The sequence below is a fragment of the Hylobates moloch genome, unplaced genomic scaffold (assembly GCF_009828535.3).
Source record: "Hylobates moloch isolate HMO894 unplaced genomic scaffold, HMol_V3 SCAFFOLD_29, whole genome shotgun sequence".
NCBI lineage: Eukaryota > Metazoa > Chordata > Mammalia > Primates > Hylobatidae > Hylobates > Hylobates moloch.
Window position 1 is genome coordinate 450,233 of NW_026652304.1, and position 14,010 is coordinate 464,242.

General features: G+C 42.0%; 1 protein-coding gene across 1 annotated transcript in view; it reads left to right on the forward strand.

Annotated features, from left to right (window-relative positions):
- Positions 1-5,016: 5,016 nt before the first annotated feature.
- LOC116463226 (regulator of G-protein signaling 17) overlaps positions 5,017-14,010 on the forward strand; it is a 118,266-nt gene continuing 109,272 nt past the window's right edge. The window contains exon 1 of the mRNA XM_032146239.2: positions 5,017-5,131. The gene's annotated coding sequence lies outside the window, so the exon portion shown is untranslated. The remainder of the gene's footprint in view (positions 5,132-14,010) is intronic.

A 14,010-nucleotide genomic window follows, 5' to 3' on the forward strand; every position in this document is an offset into this window, starting at 1 on the left:
TTTTCTCTTCTCTTCTTTGAATACTGATGAAGAAACACAAGTATTTTCCATCTAAATAAGTTCCCTGGGATGAACCGGTCTCAATGGTTTGATTAAAATCAGTTGGAGAAACATGTTTAGCCCTATTTACTAAAAGTATAGAAAAAGTCCGCTGAAGCAGTCATGTTCTAATTATCCTTCCACATTCCACTCTGGAGAAGTTTGCCTGGCTGGAGCAGTCAGGGTTTTCTAGATTCAAGCAAACAATTAATTTCCTTTCCCTCTGCTTTTCAAAAGAAAAACAGCTTCTTTTAAATAAATAAGCATGTAGGAAAAGAGAATGAAATTTTAAAATGCTACATAGTTTCTTCCTGGAAATACTTTTGTAGGGTACCAAACTCACTGAGGTAATTTCCAGCTCTCCTAATAATGACAAATATTCCTAATTATGGATAAATGTACACTAAATACTTTGATGTTGATAGTCTGTGCTTTTGCAATATTTTCTGTCTGCAAATATCTTCTCTGCAAATCTCCTTCGTGCCTTACTGTAAAGCCATTATACCTAAACTGCTGCTGTGTCCAGAATTTCTCTACTTGAAAAGAAACACATTCATTATGGTAGGGAAATGCTCATGATCAAATGCTCCTTTTCATAATTACCATATAGCTGTTTAATGATGACTGGCCCAGTGAGCTCTGAAATTCTGTATAAAGAGAAGGCATCCCCATTGCCAAAACGAACTGAAATCCATTTCTGAGTCCTATAGGATAATTTTATATAACATTTACATTTTTTGCAAAAAATTTGAAGACATCATACCAGGCATATAGTAGATATTAATGAAGTTTACTGAATTGAATTATTGATCTTGTCATCACTTGATGTCAGTGGGGTTGCAGATAACTCCCTAGACCAAGTGTCCTCGTCTGTTTCGTGTTGCTACAACAGAATACCTGAGACTGAGTAATCGGGTTTATTTAGCTCACAGTTCCACAGGCTGGGAAATTCAAGGGCATGACCCTGCCTTCCACTGAGGGCTTTTATGCTGCATCACAACAGGGCAAAGAAGATCAAAGGGGAAGTGGACACATGCAAAGAGACAAGGCTTGAGGAGCATCCTGGTTTTGTAAGAATCTCTCCTCTAGGGAAATTGTTTATTCCCATGAGAACTTTTCCAATCTCCTCCAAGTGAGAATTCACTCACCACCTGGAGAACTGCACCAAGCCATTCATGTGGGATCCACCCTCAGCACCCAAACACCTCCTGCTAGGCCCCACCTCCCAACACCACCAAGTTGGGGATCAAATTTCAATATGAGTTTTGGAGGGGACAAACTCAAACCATACCACCAAGCTATACACAGGGACTGCAAGTGATCAGACTCCACAAGGCGAATGTCATTAAAGCTGTGGTTGTTTCCACCCATCTAGTCAACTCTCATATGGTAGGCAACATTTTCAGTCCTAGAATACTATTATTACAGATTCTGGCTCATGCATAAGGGATTACACAAAAAACTATAACCATGAAAGAAAGTCACCAAGGGGTTATATTTGGCTTAAGCAACTAAATGAATGGCAGAATAGCCAAGTTGTCATACAACAATTGCCCAAACAGCCATTATAAGAATTTATGGAAGTAAGGGTCCATTTTTTATTGAATATGCTTGTTTTAAAAGTGGGTTCTGGGAACCTTACCCTACCATCTAGTTTAAATGAGCACTCCTGCATGCAGCCATGTGTGATGAGCTAGTCAGAGGAAACAGTGTAGTCTATCATGGCACCATCTGTGACAGGTTGGGCAGGGGAAACAATGTGGTCTATCTGTTCACTTCTGAAAAGCAACAGATTCTGAAAGGCGGCAATTAGGATCCAAGAAGAAGCATCAGCAAACAATAAAGAACACTTTTTCTAAGTTTGTTATTTATTCAATCCATCCTTCATTCACTAAGTATATACTATGTGTCAAATCTTGTTCTGGGCACTAGAGATAAAACACTGAAAAGTGAAAGCAAAGCTCTTGAGATTCTTTACTTTAGCAGGGGCTGAGGAGAATGAATAAGCAAACAAATGAATCCAAGCTGATTCAGATAGCGAAGTGTTTTAAAGACAATGAAATAAGGGGATCCAACAGAAAAGAACTCACTGGGGCAGATTAGACTGGGTGGTCAGATGAAGCCTTCTGAAAAGTGATATTTCCGCAGACACCTATGTGATAGTTACTAAGGAGTCTGCTATGCAAAGATCTGGTGCAGACGATTCCCCACAGAAAGAACAGCAAATACTACAAGTTAGATTTCTTCAAGAAACCTAAATAAGCAGGTCTACATGGCTAAAACACACTAGCTATGATCTACAGAAGTGTGGTATAAGATAACTAGTTAGGGACAATAGTATATAGAACCTTCTAGGCTGTGGTAAGAATTACAAATTGTATTTGAAGTGCAATGAAAAAAGAACTCACTTGAGCATGTTAAGAAAGGGTATGACACAACCCGATTGTTTTTATTTTTAATTAATTAATTAATTAATTTTTTTTTTTGAGACGGAGTCTTGCTCAGTCGCCCAGGCTGGAGTGCAGTGACACAATCTCAGCTCACTGCAAACTCCGCCTCCCGGGTTCACATTATTCTCCTGCCTCAGCCTCCCAAGTAGCTGGGACTACAGGCGCCTGCCACCGTGCCCGCCTAATTTTTTGTATTTGTAGAGACGGGGTTTCACTGTGTTAGCCAGGATGGTCTCAATCTCCTGACCTCATGACCCACCCGCCTTGGCCTCCCAAAGTACTGGGATTATAGGCATGAGCCACCGCGCCCGGCCTCTGATTGTTTTTAAAAGATCGTTCAGCTCTTAGGAGGGTGTTGTTCAGGGTTGTGGAGGATAGAAATGAGCAGACAGAATAGGAGGCTTTTGTGGTTGCCCAGGTGAGAGATGACAATAGCTTGAACTAAGGTCATGGCAATAGAGAGGGAGCAAAGTAGATGACTTGGAAATATATTTTGGAGGTGAAGAAAACATGACTAATTGAGTGTGGGGATGAAAGAAAGCAACAAAACAAGGATGACTTCTAAATTTTTGGAATGAACAGAGTAGACCAATTTGAGGAGAAACAGGTTTGGAGGGGGTGGATATCTGGAGTTCTGCTTCTGAGATGCCTGTTAACCATGATAATAATAGTATCTACCTTGTAGGGCTGTTGTGAACAATGAATACGAAATATGAGGAGAATTTAGATCTGTACCTAGCATGTAGTAATTGTTCAATAAATATCAGCTATGACAATTATTCCTCAAGTGGAGATGTAAAGGTAGTGGAGGACATAAGAGTTCTGTGTGAGGCCAGGACAGGACTAAAGATATAAATCTGAAAGTTATATAGGATTCAATGCTGCTCAAACCATTTTTGGTGAAGAACTTTCATCTTTATCCACCGCGGATCAATACTGCAGTGGACTAGCTGTGTTTGTCTCTCCAAAATTCATATGTTCACATTCTAACCCTCAAGGTGATGATATAAAGAGATAGAACCTTTGGAAAGTGGTTAGGTCATGAGGGTGGAGCCCTCATGAATAGGACTAGTGTCCTTATAAAAGAGACCCCAGAGAGCTCCCTTGCTCACTTCCACCACGTGAAGACACAGCAAGGAGTCAGCAGTTCATGAGCTCGGAATTGGGCCCTCACCAAATAAGGAATCTGCCTACATCTTGATCTTGGACTTCCCAGTCTCCAGAACTGTGAGAAATCAGTTTCTGTTGTTTATAGGCCATCCAGTCTACGGTATTTTGTCATAGCAGCCTGGAAAACAAAGACAAAAACTTTTGTGAAATCCAACAAAAATGAAGACACTTTGAAGAGCACTAGTACTCAAAGCCATGGGAGGCCCTGAGACATATTTAACTCAAGTATCAGTGAGTGTATGAGGGTGGAGGCACAGGAGAGTTCAGCAGGCTGAAATAACACAACGCTTGCTTACATGAACACACAAGCAAGGGGAACTCACGCAGATTTACAAGTAATCTGTTTTAATTAGGTGTAAGAAAAAAAGCCCATTCACTCCTGCAGGAACTCCCTCCTCTTCCCACAGATGTGGTATCTGAAGAGCAAGACACTGCTTCTCCACTTTCTCCGCACAAACACTTCAGTCTAATCATTGGAGATGCAATCTAGCGCTCAGGTTGCATTAAGTAGCTCAAGCTCCTTCCCTAACAAGCTGGGCTCCACTTGGGCACAGAACGATTATCAGACCTGGTAACTACAAAGCTGTCCCCTAAGGATGCTCTAGGCCCCAAACATCAGCAACTCCGTTAATAATTCACCACTCTTGCCTTGTCATCGGCTTTTCTCACTTAAAACTCTGCTCCAGCGAGTGGTCCGGGCGCCTGAGGCAGCTGGCATGGGCTAGGCCAGAGAGCACCTGCACTGATTCTTAGGAGAAAAGGTCCTCTTTCTGGGTGAGGAAGTCAATAAAGTAAAGGACGCTTCATAAAGTCCTTCGGGAAGCAAAACTTGCTTAACTTCACACTTCCTTGAACCCCCACGCAGGGAATGCTTCCTCCGGGACCCGGGGCAGGCAGGCTGCTGTGCCCGGCAGGCCGGCTCCTGGGTGCGAGGCTCTCGCGCAGCTCAGGACAGCAGCGCGCGGGCTGCGGGCGAGTGGAGTTGCAGGGGCCCGGGCGGAGAGCCGCCGTCACCCAGGGAAGCTCTCGGGACTCCGGGGCTCCCGCGTAGCTCCGGACGGGCGTCGCCGAAGCTGAGAGTCCCGGCTGAGCCCCTCCGCACGGTGGGCGCCGCGCCCAGGCGAGCGCGCAAGGTCGGGCGGGGCCGGGGGCCGCCCGGGGAGGGAGCAGGGCCGGGACTCTCGCGGCCGCGCGCAGGGGCCGGGAAGCTGCCCCTCTGGCCGCGCTGGGCGAGGGGCTGCGCCGGCCCGCGAGGCGCATGCGCGCAGCCGAGCGACTCTCGCTCCCTCCCCGCCCACCGCTCCCTCCTCCCCCTCCCCCTCCTCTGCATCCTCGCGGCTCTCCCTCTCTCCTCGCCCGCTGGGTGCTGAAGTTGGGCGGATGGCAGCAAACCGGCTCCGCTAGAGGACCGAGCCGCCCAGCCCCGCTCCCCCGGACCCATCGGCGCGCTGCTCACACCTCCAGGCGACCGGGTAAGACGCTGCCTCCAAAACGAGCGGTGCTAAGTAAATGACATCAAAATGTCTGCTTTGCACCAATGGATGGATTTTTTTCAAGGTAGGGGGGAGGTGAAGGAAGGAGGGGGCGGAGAGCGCGACCGCCCATGCCCCGGCGGGGGCGGCTGCGCGGCGCTGGGGTCTCAGCTGTGGCCGCGGCGCCCTGAGCGGGAGCTGGGGCCGCGCCGCGGGTCCGGGAAGTTGAATCCCGCGTCGCTGCTTGGACGCGGTCCGCTCGCCGCCCTCAGCTGCTGCGGGGAACCGGGAGAGTGTCCTGCCCGCCGGGGAACGCTCGGCCGGGTCCCAGAGTTCCCGCGGAAAGCGGGGCGCCTGCTGGGGGCTGCCGGGAGGGCCGGGCCGGGGGCGCGGGAGACCCCGCGGGGGCGCGAGGTGCTGCGGGTTTTGTGCGGTTGGCTGGGAACGAGGAGAATGTGCCATCAACAGTGTCCAATCCACTGATCACCTCGGGTGCTGTGTTTCCTCCCTTATCTCTCTTTACCTTTGGGAAAATGCACTGCTCAGGTGGGGAAGGTGTTCGCAGAAGAGGTTGCGAAAATGAATCCTTTGACCTGCAGTAAAATACCGGAGGGGTGTGTGTGTGTGTGTGTGTGTGTGTGTGTGTGTGTGTGTATAGGGGGTGGGGGGTCTCTTTTGTTCCTTCCCCTCCCCTTAGTCAAAGGAAAGGGAGTCCTGGCGTGTGCGGCGCGGGGTGGATTCCACAGCCACCGAGGGGGCGAGGACGAGGAACGCCCACCAACCGCGAGTCGCTGCCCGGGTGGGCGCATCGGAGCCTCCTTTGCTGTAGGTGATGATGGTCTTTCCGTGATCGATGGAATCATAGTTTAATCTCTGCCTCCCCGCCAGCCTCCCTGCTGTCCCTCATCGAGTGCTGCGGCAGAGGCTGGGTGCAGACACGGCCGCTTTCTCCTCTTCTCTCTGCCTCCCTGTCTCCCTGAATAAATGCCGGAGGACTAGAGGATGGCGGAGGGACAGAGGTGGACTCGGAAGACGCGGGTGGGAGCTGCTCCTCGCGAGCCGGAGGCTGCTGGCACCTTGTCGCGGGCAGCCCGCGCCAGCCTTGGGAGTCCCTGGGCTCCGGGAGAGCGAGCCGGGGTCTCCTGGCCACAGAGATGCCCGCGCGCCCGCCCTGCGTACGGGACCCGCCCTGCGCCCTGAGCCCTTCGCCTCGCCCGGAACCCGGGACGTCGGCTCACGTGGGAGAACCCCTGTCGCCCGGGGACGATTGACCGTGGCTCCTGGCATAACTCTCCTGACCTCCCCTGACCTTTCCATAAATGCTTCTTTCAAAAGAGTCACTGTAAGATTTGTCTGGAGAACTTCACACGCTTCAGAGTTCTTTCTTTCTTTTCTTAAATTGTTTTACGGCGAGATTCTCTCCAGCGTGGGATGGCTTTCACAAATAATAAAGAGAAATCTTAGTTTGGTTCCCATCTAGAATAAGCAGTTCTGAGGCTGGGTGCCATCTGCATTTCCGGCGTTCATACATACTGGTTTTCCGGGTGATGAACCCTTCTGAAAATCATTTAATTGAAGACGTGAGAATTGATTTTTATTAGTGTAGTGGAAAATAATGCTTTCCTCCTCGATTCACAACTGCCAGACGCTGCGTGTACGAAATAATTTGCAAACCGTGAAACATTTAAAATACATTGTACTTGTTTCCAAAGTCTTCTGTAGTGAGAGTATTATCCAAGAAATATACATTATAACACTCCTATCTAATGAAAGCGTGATTTAATACAAATGAATGAGAAGTTTGACCTCCTCCGGTTGTTACTATTGTTAAGCCATTTCTTCTGTTAACATGAACTAAAACAGTAATTAGCACACTCATGGGAGACTGGATTTATTCACTAGTTTTTATAATCTTTTGAAACCCACACTTAGAGCCACCATAGGAGAGTAGTTTATTTAGTTTTAGGTAACGAGAAAAGAAGTGTTTGTTATTACAAAAAGATTGGGTGGTATTATTTATTAAATAAGATAAATCTCCATGGCAATGACACGTGATCTCAGAGCCACGGGCACTCATCCTTCCTCCTGAAGTTAGTCTGAACGATTAAGAAAACTGTCTAATTTACAGAACAAATAACGTAAGGTGTCTGTTATGCTGATTGATTTCGATCCTTTTTGCTATAGTTCCGCAACTACTCCTTGGCGTTTAATCCCCACGGAAGGGAATTAACAAGGAGAGTTAATTTACTATCCTGTTCATTCTAAGGCAAACAGCATTTGCTTCTCAAATAGCTATCTGTTTGGTTGTAGGGCTCTTCCTCTGAGGTACTTATTTATTTGAATTCATCATGTTTAAGTTCTAAGTTCCTTATCATTCCTATGATCATTTTATACTTTTGCATAATAGTTAATAATAATAATAATAATAATAAACCTTCCTTAACATTTCCTACCACGAGGGCCACGGTCTTTGAAGAAAAGGAGAAATATATATTCTTACCCGTTTGATCTTATTGTAACAGCCAAGTAAAAGTGAAAATTTTAAATCTGAATTGATTAAAATTCTGGTTGACTTACAGAGTAAAGTCTAAGAAAGAATTTACCTTTTAATCTAAAGCTGTAGAGATAATGGCCTTTGTGTCAGAAGTCCGTTTGCTAAAATACATGGGCTTTCCTGGAAAAGGAAGGTAGGCATGGTTGATGAGGTACGATGCTAAGAGGGCTGGGAGTCCATTCAACCACATTTCTGCTGAGAATCCTGTTTCTGATACTCTCCAACTCTGCTTACTTAACACTGAAAATACTACACTACCAAAGAGGGCAAATCGAAGGACCACTATGTACCCAGAGGATGAGAATAATACTATGTGATGTTAAAAGCATTTTATTTCACCTGATTGGTATAGTTAGAGTATAAGTGTGAATGCATTGTGGAGGTGTAAAATTATATGACATTTCCAAGGGAGTGTCATGGGTCCTCAGACAAATACATTTTTATGGAAAACCTTAAAATAATCCTTTGCTATAGGTAGCCAATAGGTAGCCAAGACTTTCAATGTGAGATTGATGGATGCTGCCACCTTCCTTCTCTCCCTACCCACACTTATCTCTGAAAAAAAGACAGTTTCCTAACTTCCAAAGAAATTCATTTAGACAATCATTCCTGCTATTGTGCCAGCACCTGGCACAGTATGTGGCAAAGGCAGGTATAAAATAATTTTTCCTAAATTAATAAATTTTGCAGGGTCGACATGGCTCGCAAAAGTCTTCCAAGATAAGAATTGCATTTTTAAAATCAGCACTTACACTGTTTACCAAGTACACTAGTTGGGCTCCTAAAACTCATGTTTATGGTCCTACATCTTTGGAGGAAGCAGTTTTCAGAATTGTCGTTTTGAGAATATATGTGTGTTTAATACAACATTTATATTACTGATTTGTTTCCCAATTATAAAAGCAATATTTGCTTATCTTAGATCCCCTACAATACAAAATTACCTATAGGCAGATATGGATGTGAAGAGCATGAATTTTGGGTCAAGCTGGCCTTAGCTTGTATTGTGGCTCCTGCCTTTAAAAACTTTATTGCTGTAGCTAAGTTACTAATCTGTCCTGAGCCTCAGTTTCCTCAGACATAAAAGAGGGATGAAGGCAGGATGTAAGCATAAATACAATGCAATGTATATAAAGTACTGAACATAGTGCTTGGCATGTACTGAGTGCTTGTAATTATCTCAATACCTAAAGAACTGCTATTGGAAACACAGCATAGTTTACCGCAAGTTTATTTCCTTTGTATAAATGCACCATTGTTTTAAGAATTTGAATCATATTCCAGAACAGGGGTCCCCAACCCCTGGGCTGCAGACGGGTACCAGCCCATGACTTGTGAGGAAGCCAGCAGCACAGCAGGAGATGAGTGGCTGGTAAGTGAGCATTAACTCCTGAGCTCCTCCTCCTGTCTGATCAGCAGCTGGCATTAGATTCTCATAGGAGCGTGACCCCTATTGTGAACTGCGCATGCAAGGAATTGAGGCCGTGCACTCCTTATGAGAATCTAATGCCTGATGAGCTGACATGGAACAGTTTCATTCCAAAACTATTCCCCCACCCCCACTGCCATCCGTGGAAAAATTGTCTTTCATGAAACTGGTCCCTGGTGCCAAAAAGGTTGGGATGGCTCTTTTAGAACTTCATACTTCTAAAAAAAATTAACATTCCTTTGTTGCTGTTTCTCAAGAAATTAAAATTGATATTTTTAATGTGATTTAGTGACTGCAAAATAGTTCACCTTATGGATGTCTTTATTAAGCCATTCTTTTATCTTTGGATTTTGATCCTTATGCCTAAATTTTGTATGCGTATCTCTATTGCAGTGGCTCCTTTGGGCACGTTGCTTAGAACAGCTAGTTCTTGCCAACATAATGCCATTCTTTAAAAAATCTTTGCTAACCTGATAGGTGAAAATAATATTTTTCAAAGTTTTATTTCTTTGGCTACCAATAAGACTGATTACTTTTTGACATACTGATAAGCAGTTTTTGTCTTTGAGGATGGTTCATTCAGGTCTTTAGCCTGTGTTTCCACTGCTGTTCTGGTACATTTTTCTTATTTGTTTGAGTGCTAATATTAATTTTTTAAAAGGCAGAAGCAAACAAGGAAAGAAATGCTCAGTGACAAAGGCTCCATGTGGCAAAGACTACAAAGATCACTGTGGCTAAACCAGAAAGGCTGAATCAGCCAGGGTATAGGGGTTCATCATATACTGCTACACCCCTGAGTTTTCCAACCTTTACAGTTCTTTTTAGAAGTCCAGAATCAGTAAACAGTTTGCTCACAAACACCTTACTATGAGAAGCTTGTGTCTGAAGAGTTCCCAGATAGTCATGGGTTGTTTCTGCCAGTTGCCAATGTTATAGAAGAACTTCTGAGTTTTTCTGAGGTAAAGGGGTTGAAAGGAAAGATGGGAGTACATGGAGATCCTAGGGGCATTCATTGTGATTTCTCATCAAAATGAATCAATTAAGCTTAATTATAAAACCATGTCAGGTTAGAATCGTATCTTACTTCAACTTGTAAGCTCTAGGTGAAATTTAAACATGTTAAAAGTAAGAATTTAATGTGTTACTTTAACGAGCTCTGTATCTGCGATGTTTCACATGATTCAGTGGTCTTGTAAGCTTCTGTTTTTGGCTTTTTAAGTTCTATAACTTTTGACAAATTTGGTTTCAAAAGTTTAATTATCTAGCTTGGAAAATCTATAAATTCCTTAGGTATTAAACTATCTAGAAAGTATAAATGTTTTTGTTTTGTTTTTTGAGACAGGGTCTCACTCTGTCACCCAGGCTGGAGTGCAGTGGCCCAGTCATGGCTCACTGTAGCCTCAGCCCCCCTGGGCTCAGGTGATCTTCCCACCTCAGAAGCTGGGACTACAGGTGTGTACCACGACGCCCAGCTAATTTTTGTATTATTTGTAGAGTCGGGGTTTTGTTTGTCTTGAACTCCTGGGCTCAAGCAATCCACCCACCTCAGCCTCCCAAAGTGCTAGGATTACAGGCATGAGCAACTGTGCCCAGCTGAAAAAGTGTAAAATTTTATAATCATCAGTGGTACCAGTTTATCAAATACAGAAAACCTGAGTAATTCAGAATTTATAATGATGGGAGGTCCCTATAGGATAAGCAATGACCTATGGTGGAAAATAAAATCTATTTTAAATAGAAATGGATTTGAATTTTTACTCTACTATTTATTAGATGTGCAGGCTTTTTCATGAAATTATAGAAGTATTTTATACTTACTATTCTAGCATGAGTAATAAATATCTAAAATCGCTGAATTTATTAAGCTTTGTATGTGAGATTTTTTAAAATTCCCTGTGTCAGTAAATATAATTCTATTGTAGTCAATGATTGTGGTTCACAAAGCAAATATTTACTTCCTTATCTTGGGTCACAGGCTTTTCACAGTACAGTACTGCTGATTGGCTGTTGAAATACACAGGTTATAATTCAAAAGCCATGGCATTACAGTAAAACAGACACAACCTGGGGGAAATTATGACATAAATGGAATGAGCAGGTGAGTGTTTATTTCATTTTAAAAATTATCTTGAATCTTCCCAATAGTATAGTGAGTTAAATCCAGTGAAATCTCTTGTGAAAGTTGTCACTTTCTCTATTTTCCAGTCTCTATGAAAGGTGGGACCCTGTTTTTTTTTTTTGGTGTATTTATGATAAGTCATGTAATCTATAGATTTTATGAGTCAATTTTGGCTCTTGGTAGACGACCCTATGTCCGCGTCCTATTACCCTTAACTCTCCTATTTTTTCAGGATTTAATTAATCAAACTCAACAAATATTTGAAAGTTTGCTATTTGAAACACAGCAATCCATATGATTTAATTCATATGAGGTAAAAAAGCTTATGGAAAATTGCCCTTAAAAGAAGGAGACTTTAAAAGCAGAGAATGTAATTTGGTGGAAAGAGCCCAGGTTTTAGATTCAAATAACTAGGGATTTAGCCTTCACTTCTTTGAGCCTTAGTATCATTATCTGGAAAACTGAAGACAATTAAAAACTGTTAAAGAATTAAAAGAAATTATGTCTATAAAATCCTTCATATATTGGTACTCAGTATGAAAGTGTTAGGTATTGTACTAGACTTAATAAATCAAAATAGATACAAGAAACATCATGTAAACAATAAGTGCTTGAGGGGGTTTTAATTTCTTGCCAGTATTTGTCTTAATTAATTGGTCGTTATTAATGTTTAGGTTGTTATCCATGTACTTCCTGTGTTATCCTTTCCTGACTAGTTTGTTTCACCAACCTGCTTACAAACATATGTGAGCACCTACTATGTGCTAGGCTCTGTGATATTTTTGGATACAAAGATTAATTAAACGTGGCCCCTTTCCACAAGGAGTTCACATATAAGCTTCTTCAACTTATTTTTCTTTTATCTGGTGAGTACTGGTCATTCTAAACTTTAAAGTCATAGCTAAATACAACATGGGAGTAATAGGCAATGATTTCCTTAGGATTTAGCAATAGACCAATTGATCTCAAAATTTAGGAGCAATAGACCAATTGATCTCAAAATTTAGGAGCCTCTACCACTAATGTTCAAGCAAGCTGCTAAGCAGAGACTCAGAGATAAGGGGAAGAAAAGCAGCAAGTGGCTCTATTGGTGGATGATTTAACAATCTCCACCATAATATCAAAACAACAACAGACTGGAGGCTTAACCCTCTTTGTGAACCGACCTCAACACCCAATTCCTTCTCATTGAAATAAAGAAAATGTGTACATACATCTGTACTATGCCTTTTCCCCTCTCACTTTTAGGCTACGCTGTGTAATCATTGTAATGTAAGATATTCTAAAACGCTGGTGTAGGGGATGAACAAAGGGGGTAGGAGAGTGAGATCCCTGCCCTTCTTCAGCGTCCACATTTCCCATGCACTAGCAACATTTTAGAATTTTTTCCTGATACTGCTGCAGTTCCATCTTTGATTACAATCTGTTTATAATATAGTACCTTGACCAAAAACCCAGAATCCTCAGTTTGGATGAAAAATAAATACATTTAATTTTGAGAAAGAAAACCGTCTTCAATATCAACTTGTTAAAATCACTAGGGCAATTTCTAAATCTAGCAGTTAGATTTGCTCCGATCTGGAAAGATTTTATATGATTTATAAGATCAGAGTGAAGACTTCAAACCTTTTCTAGAAATATGTGATGAATATATAGTTAATATATCTAAGTATGGAAATGAAAGACCTTGACATTAGGAATGAATTAACTTGAAGGTAAGCTCAGCACTCCTGTCAGCCACTACATGTAACATTCTTGTCATTAAATCTTTGACCGGGCTCTTAATAAGTAAAAATGTATGCTAATGTAAGATTTGAACCTATTTCTTTCTCAATTTATTTCTACTCAGCACTACCATGCAGTAATTTACCTGTGACCTATGAATTTAGTACGATCAAAATTCACTAGATAAAAGCAAAGGAAAACTAGTATCTTTTATTAGGGCACTAAGGTATAGACATGCTATAAAGCAATACAATAACCTATATAATTTACAAACTATTATGATTAACTGAATGCTGTATTTTGAATTGGAGTATTTAATACTCCAATTTACTCCAATGTACATTGGAGTAAAAGGCTTCATTGTGAATTGGAATACTAACATTTTCCCTACCTGCTGTTTGGGTGAGGCTTGACATTTGATTTTCCCCACTCTATCTTATGATTATTGTTATTAGTATTTCTAAATAGATAAATTGAGGAGAAAGGAGTATCTTTGCTTTTCGTACATCTAATAGTTCATAGAAAAATAGGTGTTTACTCATATTTTATGTAATTTTAGGATATTTACATAATTTTGTTGCCTGAAATTTAAAACGTATCAAGAGCTCAAATGTCGTATCTGCCAGGAAAAAACAAACAAACAAAAAACCCTACTGTCTTATTTTCTTCTGATAGTCAGGAGTAAACTGCCCTGATTGTAATTTCTATGCTAGTTTATCAGTAAATAATATTGGCAATTTTGACTCAAGCTATTGGAGTCCATGTTTTCTTCATCTACTCAAGTCCAGTAACTTCAATTTTCACTGATGAAGAAACATTTTAAACTAAATTACTTTTAGTAAATTCAATGTCTAATGACCCACCTATGTTTATATAAATGATGGATTTAGTTGAAAGTTACATTTATTTATCATTTTAAATACTCAAAACCTAGCAATAGAGAAATCCTTCCCATACTGGAATTGTCTCCAAAATGTAATATTTTGAAAAGATGATTTTGTGTGTCAGTATGTGCATTTATGTGTGTTTCCCCTTTTATTTATGGGAAACAA